This window comes from Coregonus lavaretus (genome assembly GCF_964263955.1).
Source record: "Coregonus lavaretus genome assembly, contig: HAP1_SCAFFOLD_249, whole genome shotgun sequence".
Taxonomy (NCBI): Eukaryota; Metazoa; Chordata; class Actinopteri; order Salmoniformes; family Salmonidae; genus Coregonus; species Coregonus lavaretus.
The window spans coordinates 238038-249527 of record NW_028166200.1 but is presented as its reverse complement, the minus strand read 5'-3'; the positions used below and the strand labels follow the sequence as shown (position 1 = coordinate 249527).

Sequence of the window (11490 nt, the reverse complement as noted above, 5' to 3'; positions counted from 1 at the left end):
GTTGTTTATGTCGTTGTTTATGTTGTTGTTTTCCCCGTTGAGCTGCAGGAAACAACAATCATTCATTCACAACTTTTCTGTTTCAATTAACCCTCTTTGGGGTGTGTGTGTGTGTGTGGGGGGGGGGGGGGTCACGATCCACAATCAAGACAGTCAATCAAGTCTCTATACCCTCTATAGTGGTAGTTCTATATTCTGTTAACATTACTGCTATATATCACAGACAGTTAACAAATACAAATGTTATGTTATGTGACAAAACATTAAGCCTACCTGGGGCTCGATCATCCATTCCTCTCGTCTTTCGCCCTTAATATAACCAGTGAAGGTGTAGGCTGAGAACACAGGGATCTTGTTGGTCGTGTCGTAGAGAGTTGCAAACCTGTAGCTGTTCTTGTACTTCTGGCAAATCGGTTTGTAGCGGTCCGGGTTCTGGACTGTCCCACCAACCAAAATACCCGTGATATTTGGAGTTGTCCCATTCAGGAAGAAATCAATGCAGTTTGGATGGAAACTGTTCACCACCTCAGAGAGAGAAGGAGGAAGGAGAGAGAGGAGGAGGAGAGTAGAGAGATAATTCAATACCTCCATCATCACCTGAAGACTGGACACCACAGAGACAAAGATGAAGTTACAGAGACCAGTTGGTAGACTGGAGCCTGCTGAGCTGAGACAAGACAGACTGCTTTAAATAGGTTTTCAGAGACCAGTTGGTAGACTGGAGCCTGCTGAGCTGAGACAAGACAGACTGCTTTAAATAGGTTTTCAGAGACTCCTCCTTCAGGTGGAAAGACAGATACGGTTGATTTGCATAAACTCCTCCTCTAACACACTTACTGGAATCCAGAAGATGGCAAATAATGGATGTCATTTATTGGTGTCGTTTATGTTGGTGTATTCTGTGGTCTGACCACGGCTGAGTTTATTTCCATTAATAGAAGTAGTTCACAGTTAGAGTTGACAAGGCTGTGTATGTAGTGTTAGAAAATGTGCTTCCTAACAACACTGTGGTCAGAGCAGCACTGGACTGATTAACACCTCAGCAGCTGTAGATTCTCCAGTTGAGGAGGCCTTTCCTCAGTAAGAGTAGGGGAGACTGGGGAACAAAGTAACACTTTTAGGCTTTAGTTTATAATGAAAATATTGAGATAAAAAATATTATTAATCTATGCAAAAAACATACATATCTCAGCACCATTACACACTACGTATGTTCCTAGGATATACCAGTCGTTTATAATTCAACCAAAAGTGACGGACATTAAATGTTACAATTGACCCAGTAGGTGAATGTTCCACAGATCAATCATTTTAAAAAGGAGAGGCGGCAAGTATATTTACTTTAGGGCCTCAAACCACTTTTTTTGTCAATAAAACTAAAAGTAATTAATTGACCAGGTCCTGCCGTATAGTTCTGGGCTGATCCCTCACCTTCCTCATGATCATTGATGCCCCACGAGGGTGAGATCTTGCATGGAGCCCCAGACCGAGGGTGATTGACCGTCATCTTGAACTTCTTCCATTTTCTAATAATTGCGCCAAACAGTTGTTGCCTTCGCACCAAGCTGCTTGCCTATTGTCCTGTAGCCCATCCCATCCTTGTGCAGGTCTACAATTTTATCCCTGATGTCCTTACACAGCTCTCTGGTCTTGGCCATTGTGGAGAGGTTGAAGTCTGTTTGATTGAGTGTGTGGACAGGTGTCTTTTATACAGGTAATGAGTTCAAACAGGTGCAGTTAATACAGGTAATGAGTGGGAGAACAGGAGGGCTTCTTGAAGGAAAAACTAACAGGTCTGTGAGAGCCGGAATTCTTACTGGTTGGTAGGTGATCAAATACTTATGTCATGCAATAAAATGCAAATTAATTACTAAAAAACATACAATATGATTTTCTGGATTTTTGTTTTAGATTCCGTCTCTCACAGTTGAAGTGTACCTATGATATAAATTACAGACCTCTACATGCTTTGTAAGTAGGAAAACCTGCAAAATCGGCAGTGTATCAAATACTTGTTCTCCCCACTGTATATACAGGTTAAAAGTAATGACTAAATGTTCCACCCACCTTCTCTATCCTCCATCTCTCTTCCTCCTTCTCTATCCTCAGTCTCTCTTCCTCCTTCTCTCTCCCTCCTTCTCTCTCCCCCCTTCTCTCTCCCCCCTTCTCTATTCCTCCGTCTCTCCCCCCTTCTCTCTCTCCCCTTCTCTATCCTCCGTCTCTCTCTCCCCTTCTCTATCCTCCGTCTCTCTTCCTCCGTCTCTCTCCCCCCTTCTCTATCCTCCGTCTCTCTTCCTTCTTCTCTATCCTCCGTCTCTCTCCCCCCTTCTCTAACCTCCGTCTCTCTCCCCCCTTCTCTATCCTCCGTCTCTCTCCCCCCTGTCTCTCTTCCTCCGTCTCTCTCCCCCCTTCTCTATCCTCTGTCTCTCTTCCTCCGTCTCTCTCCCCCCTTCTCTATCCTCCGTCTCTCCCCCCTTCTCTATCCTCCGTCTCTCTCCCCCCTTCTCTATCCTCTGTCTCTCTTCCTCCGTCTCTCTCCCCCCTTCTCTATTCTCCGTCTCTCTTCCTTCTTCTCTAACCTCCGTCTCTCTCCCCCCTTCTCTAACCTCCGTCTCTCTCCCCCCTTCTCTAACCTCCGTCTCTCTCCCCCCTTCTCTATCCTTCGTCTCTCTCCCCCCTGTCTCTCTTCCTCCGTCTCTCTCCCCCCTGTCTCTCTTCCTCCGTCTCTCTCCCCCCTTCTCTATCCTCCGTCTCTCTTCCTTCTTCTCTATCCTCCGTCTCTCTCCCCCCTTCTCTATCCTCCGTCTCTCTTCCTTCTTCTCTATCCTCCGTCTCTCTCCCCCCCTCTCTATCCTCTGTCTCTCTCCCCCCCCTTCTCTATCCTCCGTCTCTCTCCCCCCCTTCTCTATCATCCGTCTCTCCCCCCCCTTCTCTATCCTCCGTCTCTCCCCCCCCTTCTTTATCCTCTGTCTCCCCCCCCCCTTCTCTATCCTCCTTCTCTATCCTCCGTCTCTCTCCCTCCTTCTCCCACTCCTCTCTCCCACCTTTTTATTTGAAGGTAGAAATGTTACATGTATGATTTGCATCTAGAAATGTTACATGTATGATTTGCATCTAGAAATGTTACATGTATAACCTTTAAATGCTTCCAGTGATTTAGTCTGAACTATTTTCACACGTGACTTTGTTTGGCGGCAACTTTACTGGGCCTTTAAAGGTAGTAACTAATTAAACATCTTGAAACTGTACTGTGCCTTTAAATGGTAGTGACTCATTAATTGTAATGGGACAGTTCAGCAAAATAATGTATTCAGATTTGTTTCCTTAACTCGTATATTTTGCGAGGGTGGAGACTTCGCTAACCGGAACTCCCAGTTTCTAACAAGTACGGACCAGAACCTAATTATGCAAGATTTTAGTTCTGGGTTAACAAGATTAGACTGCTCTAAAAAGTGACTGCATCCACACTTTGGTTTTGGTAGAAAAACATTCCTTTACTCAGCATAGCGTGGGTCAGAAGTTACGCATCACACTATTCCAACAGTGGGACTGTTTTGGAATTACGGTTGCTGAGTTCACATTCATTAATATCCCACAAGGCTTAGCGCCTCTGACTCAGCAACTCAAAGAAGTAACACTTGCATTTCCCTTGACCAGCAAGTCAAAATATTTAGTATGATGTCTCATAAAGGCCTCACATTAATTACAGATATGTATACATTTGAATGAAATGGAGGAAGATGTGTACAACTTTATGAAATGGAGGAAGATGTGTACAACTTTGGGGTCATTGTCCATTTGGAAGACCCATTTCCGACCAAGCGTTAACTTCCTCTCTCTCCCCCCTTCTCTATCCTCCGTCTCTCTTCCTCCGTCTTTTGTTACTGGCCTACACACAATACTCCATAATGTCATTGTGTGACTCCAAGTTTACTTCGATATGATGGTGACTACATCAATATTTGTGCATAAAAGTGCTTCCACCAACATTTCTAGCATGATTAATTTTACTGACACAAAAAGATCCCACCCTGTCTAGCGTATTTAGTTTTCTCAACATTTTGAAAGTTTACCAAAACATTTTCTTTTTCCATCAGGCCGGTCATGAAATGTACTTTACCCACATAAAAAGGTTTGATGTAAACCTACTTAGTGAAGTACTAAGTGCCTTGTAAAAAATTCCACAGGAACTGATTCGCTTGATCCTGAGGAAGATGTGTACAACTTTATGAAATGGAGGAAGATGTGTGTATAACTGGATGAAATGGAGGAAGATGTTTACATTTACATTTTAGTCATTTAGCAGACGCTCTTATCCAGAGAGTGCATACATTATTTATTTTATTAATTTTTTCATACTGGCCCCCCGTGGGAATCGAACCCACAACCCTGGCGTTGCAAACACCATGCTCTACCAACTGAGCTACATCCCTGCCGGCCATTCCCCTACCCTGGACGACGATGGGCCAATTGTGCACCGCCCCATGGGTCTCCCGGTCGCTGCCGGCTACGACAGAGCCTGGATTCGAACCAGGATCTCTAGTGGCACAGCTAGCACTGCCTTAGACCACTGCGCCACTCGGGAGTATACTGTATACTGTTTACAACTGAATTAAATGGAGAAAGCAATCAAATGTCAATCAACTTTCCACCTATGATTTTACCTCTAACACACTTACTGGAAAAAAAAAGATGGCAGCTGTAGATTCTCCAGTTGAGGAGGCCTTTTCTCAGTAAGAGTAGGGGAGACTGGGGAACAAAGTAACACTTTTAGGCTTTTGCTTATTATGACAATATGATTTAAGTTAGATGAATAATATTGTTATGCAAAAAACATATATATCTCGGCACCATTACACACTAAGTATGTTCCTAGGTTATACCAGTCGTTTCCAATTCAACCAAAAGTGGCGGACATTAAATGTTACAATTGACCCAGTAGGCGAATGTTCCACAGATCAATCATTTTAAAAAAGGAGAGGCGGCAAGTATATTTACTTTAGTGCCTCAAACCACTTTTTTTGTCAATAAAACTAAAAGTAATTAATGGATTTAAACAAAACCTCTTGGGCATGTAGAGACACTAACCAAGCATTAGCACCTTGAATTAGAGCTTTAAGTGGTTTCTAATTGGAGTTATTTAGCGGTTACAACTGACCCTGTGTTACTTTGTTCCCCAGGCTACCCTACCTTCATGTAGAATATTTAAAGTGACTGATTTGTTTAAGTAAAACATTTGTAACTTCTTCAACTACCATAAACATTTTAAAGAACTGAAGCAGGTCACACAATTTTACTTCATGTAAAATTACCTTTCTATTTGGTATTTAAAGGTGTGGACATTTATATGATAATTATTTACATAAAGTGTTGCCATGAATGTTGGCTTGTATGATGTATGATATACAGTGGGGAAAAAAAGTATTTAGTCAGCCACCAATTGTGCAACTATGTCTGTCATAGTTGACGTGTACCTATGATGAAAATTACAGGCCTCTCTCATCTTTTTAAGTGGGAGAACTTGCACAATTGGTGGCTGACTAAATACTTTTTTCCCCCACTGTACTATGAATCTGTCTTATTTCATGAAACTACAGAAATCCTTTGTTTCAGGGAAACATTATCTGCGTTAACTCATGACTGTGGGGAGGAGTGCCCATTTCTGTCCAATGAGGTCATTTCTGGACAATATTTCTGCAAGTACAATTACGGTTCTACTTTAGAATGGGGAACTGATATAGAAATTAAAATATACAGTGGGGAGAACAAGTATTTGATACACTGCCAATTTTGCAGTTTTTCCTACTTACAAAGCAGGTAGAGGTCTGTAATTTTTATCATAGGTACACTTCAACTGTGAGAGACGGAATCTAAAACAAAAATCCAGAAAATCACATTGTATGATTTTTAAGTAATTAATTTGCATTTTATTGCATGACATAAGTATTTGATCACCTACCAACCAGTAAGAATTCCGGCTCTCACAGACCTGTTAGTTTTTCTTCAAGAAGCCCTCCTGTTCTCCACTCATTACCTGTATTAACTGCACCTGCTTGAACTCGTTACCTGTATATAAAGACACCTGTCCACACACTCAATCAAACAGACTTCAACCTCTCCACAATGGCCAAGACCAGAGAGCTGTGTAAGGACATCAGGGATAAAATTGTAGACCTGCACAAGGATGGGATGGGCTACAGGACAATAGGCAAGCAGCTTGGTGCGAAGGCAACAACTGTTGGCGCAATTATTAGAAAATGGAAGAAGTTCAAGATGACGGTCAATCACCTTCGGTCTGGGGCTCCATGCAAGATCTCACCTCGTGGGGCATCAATGATCATGAGGAAGGTGAGGGATCAGCCCAGAACTATACGGCAGGACCTGGTCAATTAATTACTTTTAGTTTTATTGACAAAAAAAGTGGTTTGAGGCCCTAAAGTAAATATACTTGCCGCCTCTCCTTTTTTTAAATGATTGATCTGTGGAACATTCACCTACTGGGTCAATTGTAACATTTAATGTCCGTCACTTTTGGTTGAATTATAAACGACTGGTATATCCTAGGAACATACGTAGTGTGTAATGGTGCCGAGATATGTATGTTTTTTGCATAGATTAATAATATTTTTTATCTCAAACAATATTTTCATTATAAACTAATTCCTTGGTGTTGCCCGTCTCCTCGAAGGCAGACTTCATCTCAATACTGACGAACTTACACACTGAGAGGAGAGAGAGAGAGAGACAGAGAGATGGACAGAGAGACAGTATATACAGTGAGGGAAAAAAGTATTTGATCCCCTGCTGATTTTGTACGTTTGCCCACTGACAAAGAAATTATCAGTCTATATTTTTAATGGTAGGTTTATTTGAACAGTGAGAGACAGAATAACAACAACAAAATCCAGAAAAACGCATGTCAAAAATGTTATAAATTGAAAATGCATTTTAATGAGGGAAATAAGTATTTGACCCCCTCTCAATCAGAAAGATTTCTGGCTCCCAGGTGAGCTGAGATTAGGAGCACACTCTTAAAGGGAGTGCTCCTAATCTCAGCTTGTTACCTGTATAAAAGACACCTGTCCACAGAAGCAATCAATCAATCAGATTCCAAACTCTCCACCATGGCCAATACCAAAGAGCTCTCCAAGGATGTCAGGGACAAGATTGTAGACCTACACAAGGCTGGAATGGGCTACAAGACCATCGCCAAGCAGCTTGGTGAGAAGGTGACAACAGTTGGTGCAATTATTCGCAAATGGAATAAACACAAAATAACTGTCAATCTCCCTCGGCCTGTGGCTCCATGCAAGATCTCACCTCGTGGAGTTGCAATGATCATGAAAACGGTGAGGAATCAGCCCAGAACTACATGGGAGGATCTTGTCAATGATCTCAAGGCATCTGGGACCATAGTCACCAAGAAAACAATTGGTAACACACTACGCCGTGAAGGACTGAAATCCTGCAGCACCCGCAAGGTCCCTCTGCTCAAGAAAGCACATATACAGGGCCGTCTGAAGTTTGCCAATGAACATCTGAATGATTCAGAGGAGAACTGGGTGAAAGTGTTGTGGTCAGATGAGACCAAAATCGAGCTCTTTGGCATCAACTCAACTCGCCGTGTTTGGAGGAGGAGGAATGCTGCCTATGATCCCAAGAACACCATCTCCACCGTCAAACATGGAGGTGGAAACATTATGCTTTGGGGGTGTTTTTCTGCTAAGGGGACAGGACAACTTCACCGCATCAAAGGGACGATGGGACGAGGCCATGTACCATCACATCTTGGGTGAGAACCTCCTTCCCTCAGCCAGGGCATTGAAAATGGGTCGTGGATAGGTATTCCAGCATGACAATGACCCAGAACACACGGCTAAGGCAACAAAGGAGTGGCTCAAGAAGAAGCGCATTAAGGTCCTGGAGTGTCCTAGCCAGTCTCCAGACCTTAATCCCATAAAAAATCTGTGGAGGGAGCTGAAGGTTTGAGTTGCCAAACGTCAGCCTCGAAACCTTAATGACTTGGAGAAGATCTGCAAAGAGGAGTGGAACAAAATCCCTCCTGAAATGTGTGCAAACCTGGTGGCCAACTACAAGAAACGTCTGACCTCTGTGATTGCCAACAAGGGCTTTGCCACCAAGTACTAAGTCATGTTTTGCAGAGGGGTCAAATACTTATTTCCCTCATTGAAATGCAAATCAATTTATAACATTTTTGACATGTGTTTTTCTGGATTTTTGTTGTTGTTATTCTGTCTCTCACTGTTCAAATAAACCTACCATTAAAATTATAGACTGATCATGTCTTTGTCAATGGGCAAACATACAAAATCAGCAGGGGATCAAATACTTTTTTCCCTAACTGTAAGTATTTGATCACCTACCAACCAGTAAGAATTCCGGCTCTCACAGACCTGTTAGTTTTTCTTTAAGAAGCCCTCCTGTTCTCCACTCATTACATGTATTAACTGCACCTGTTTGAACTCGTTACCTGTATAAAAAGACCTGTCCACACACTCAATCAAACAGACTCCAACCTCTCCACAATGGCCAAGACCAGAGAGCTGTATAAGGACATCAGGGATAAAATTGTAGACCTGCACAAGGATGGGATGGGCTACAGGACAATAGGCAAGCAGCTTGGTGAGAAGGCAACAACTGTTGGCGCAATTATTAGAAAATGGAAGAAGTTCAAGATGACGGTCAATCACCTTCGGTCTGGGGCTCCATGCAAGATCTCACGTCATGGGGCATCAATGATCATGAGGAAGGTGAGGGATCAGCCCAGAACTATACGGCAGGACCTGGTCAACGACCTGAAGAGAGCTGGGACCACAGTCTCAAAGAAAACCATTAGTAACACACTACGCCGTCATGGATTAAAATCCTGCAGAGCACGCAAGGTCCCCCTGCTCAAGCCAGCGCATGTCAAGGCCCGTCTGAAGTTTGCCAATGACCATCTGGATGATCCAGAGGAGGAATGGTAGAAGGTCATGTGGTCTGATGAGACAAAAATAGAGCTTTTTGGTCTAAACTCCACTCGCCGTGTTTGGAGGAAGAAGAAGGATGAGTACAACCCCAAGAACACCATCCCAACCGTGAAGCATGGAGGTGGAAACATCATTCTTTGGGGATGCTTTTCTGCAAAGGGGACAGGACGACTGCACCGTATTGAGGGGAGGATGGATGGGCCATGTATCGCGAGATCTTGGCCAACAACCTCCTTCCCTCAGTAAGAGCATTGAAGATGGGTCGTGGCTGGGTCTTCCAGCATGACAACGACCCGAAACACACAGCCAGGGCAACTAAGGAGTGGCTCCGTAAGAAGCATCACAAGGTCCTGGAGTTGCCTAGCCAGTCTCCAGACCTGAACCCAATAGAAAATCTTTGGAGGGAGCTGAAAGTCCGTATTGCCCAGCGACAGCCCCGAAACCTGAAGGATCTGGAGAAGGTCTGTATGGAGGAGTGGGCCAAAATCCCTGCTGCAGTGTGTGCAAACCTGGTCAAGACCTACAGGAAACGTATGATCACTGTAATTGCAAACAAAGGTTTCTGTACCAAATATTAAGTTCTGCTTTTCTGATGTATCAAATACTTATGTCATGCAATAAAATGCAAATTAATTACTTAAAAATCATACAATATGATTTTCTGGATTTTTGTTTTAGATTCCGTCTCTCAGAGTTGAAGTGTACCTATGATATAAATTACAGACCTCTACATGCTTTGTAAGTAGGAAAACCTGCAAAATCGGCAGTGTATCAAATACTTGTTCTCCCCACTGTATATACAGGTTAAAAGTAATGACTAAATGTTCCACCCACCTTCTCTATCCTCCATCTCTCTTCCTCCTTCTCCATCCTCCGTCTCTCTTCCTCCTTCTCTCTCCCCCCTTCTCTATTCCTCCGTCTCTATTCCTCCTCTCTCTCCCCTTCTCTCTCTCCCCTTCTCTATCCTCCGTCTCTCTCACCCCTTCTCTATCCTCCGACTCTCTCCCCCCTTCTCTATCCTCCATCTCTCTCATCCCTTCTCTATCCTCAGTCTGTCTCCCCCCTTCTCTATCCTCCGTCTCTCTTCCTTCTTCTCTATCCTCTGTCTCTCTCCCCCCTTCTCTATCCTCCGTCTCTCTCCCCCCTTCTATTCCTCCGTCTCTCTCCCCCCTTCTATTCCTCCGTCTCTCTCCCCCCTTCTCTATCCTCCATCTCTCTCTCTCCTCTATCCTCCGTCTCTCTCCCCCCTTCTCTATCCTCCATCTCTCTTCCCCTTCTCTATCCTCCATCTCTCTTCCTCCGTCTCTCTCCCCCCTTCTCTATCCTCCGTCTCTCTCACCCCTTCTCTATCCTCCGTCTCTCTCCCCCCTTCTCTATCCTCCGTCTCTCTCCCCCCTTCTCTATCCTCCATCTCTCTTCCCCTTCTCTATCCTCCATCTCTCTTCCTCCGTCTCTCCCCCCTTCTCTATCCTCCGTCTCTCTCACCCCTTCTCTATCCTCTGTCTCTCTCCCCCCTTCTCTATCCTCCGTCTCTCTCACCCCTTCTCTATCCTCCGTCTCTCTCACCCCTTCTCTATCCTCCGTCTCTCTCCCTCCTCTATCCTCCGTCTCTCTCTCTCCTCTATCCTCCGTCTCTCTCTCTCCTCTATCCTCCGTCTCTCTTCCCCTTCTCTATCCTCCGTCTCTCTCACCCCTTCTCTATCCTCCGTCTCTCTCACCCCTTCTCTATCCTCCGTCTCTCTCACCCCTTCTCTATCCTCCATCTCTTCCTCCTTCTCTATCCTCCGTCTCTCTCCCCCTTCTCTATCCTCCATCTCTCATCCTCCATCTCTCTCCCCCCTTCTCTATCCCCCGTCTCTCTCCCCGTCTCTCTCCCCCTTCTCTATCCTCCATCTCTCTTCCTCCGTCTCTCTTGGATGTTTAATTTACTGGTGTTGTTTATGTTGGTGTATTCTGTGGTCTGACCACTGCTGAGTTTATTTCCAGTAATAGAAGTAGTTCACAGTTAGAGTTGACAAGGCTGTGTATGTAGTGTTAAAAAATGTGTTTCCTAACAACACTGTGGTCAGAGCAGCACTGGGCTGATTAACACCTCAGCAGCTGTAGATTCTCCAGTTGAGGAGGCCTTTTCTCAGTAAGAGTAGGGGAGACTGGGGAACAAAGTAACACTTTTAGGCTTTAGTTTATTATGACAATATGATTTAAGTTAGATGAATAATATTGTTATGCAAAAAACATATATATCTCGAAACCATTACCCCGGTCTACCCTACCTTCATGTAGAATATTTAAAGTGACTGATTTGCTAAAGTAAAACATTTGTAACTTCTTCAACTACCATAAAAATGTTAAAGAACTGAAGCAGGTCACACAATTTTACTTCATGTAAAATTACCTTTCTATTTGGTATTTAAAGGTGTGGACATTTATTTGATAATTATTTACAAAAAAGTGTTGCCTTGAATGTTGGCTTGTATGATATAATATGAATCAATGTCTT

The 11490-nt window shown here is 43.8% G+C and overlaps 1 long non-coding RNA gene across 1 annotated transcript in view; it reads right to left on the bottom strand.

The window, feature by feature from the left end:
* Window positions 1–297: 297 nt before the first annotated feature.
* The window catches only part of LOC311114962, a 40097-nt gene continuing 28904 nt past the window's right edge, over window positions 298–11490 (bottom strand). The window contains exon 3 of the long non-coding RNA XR_014611173.1: window positions 298–525. This is a non-coding gene — a long non-coding RNA (uncharacterized lncRNA). The remainder of the gene's footprint in view (window positions 526–11490) is intronic.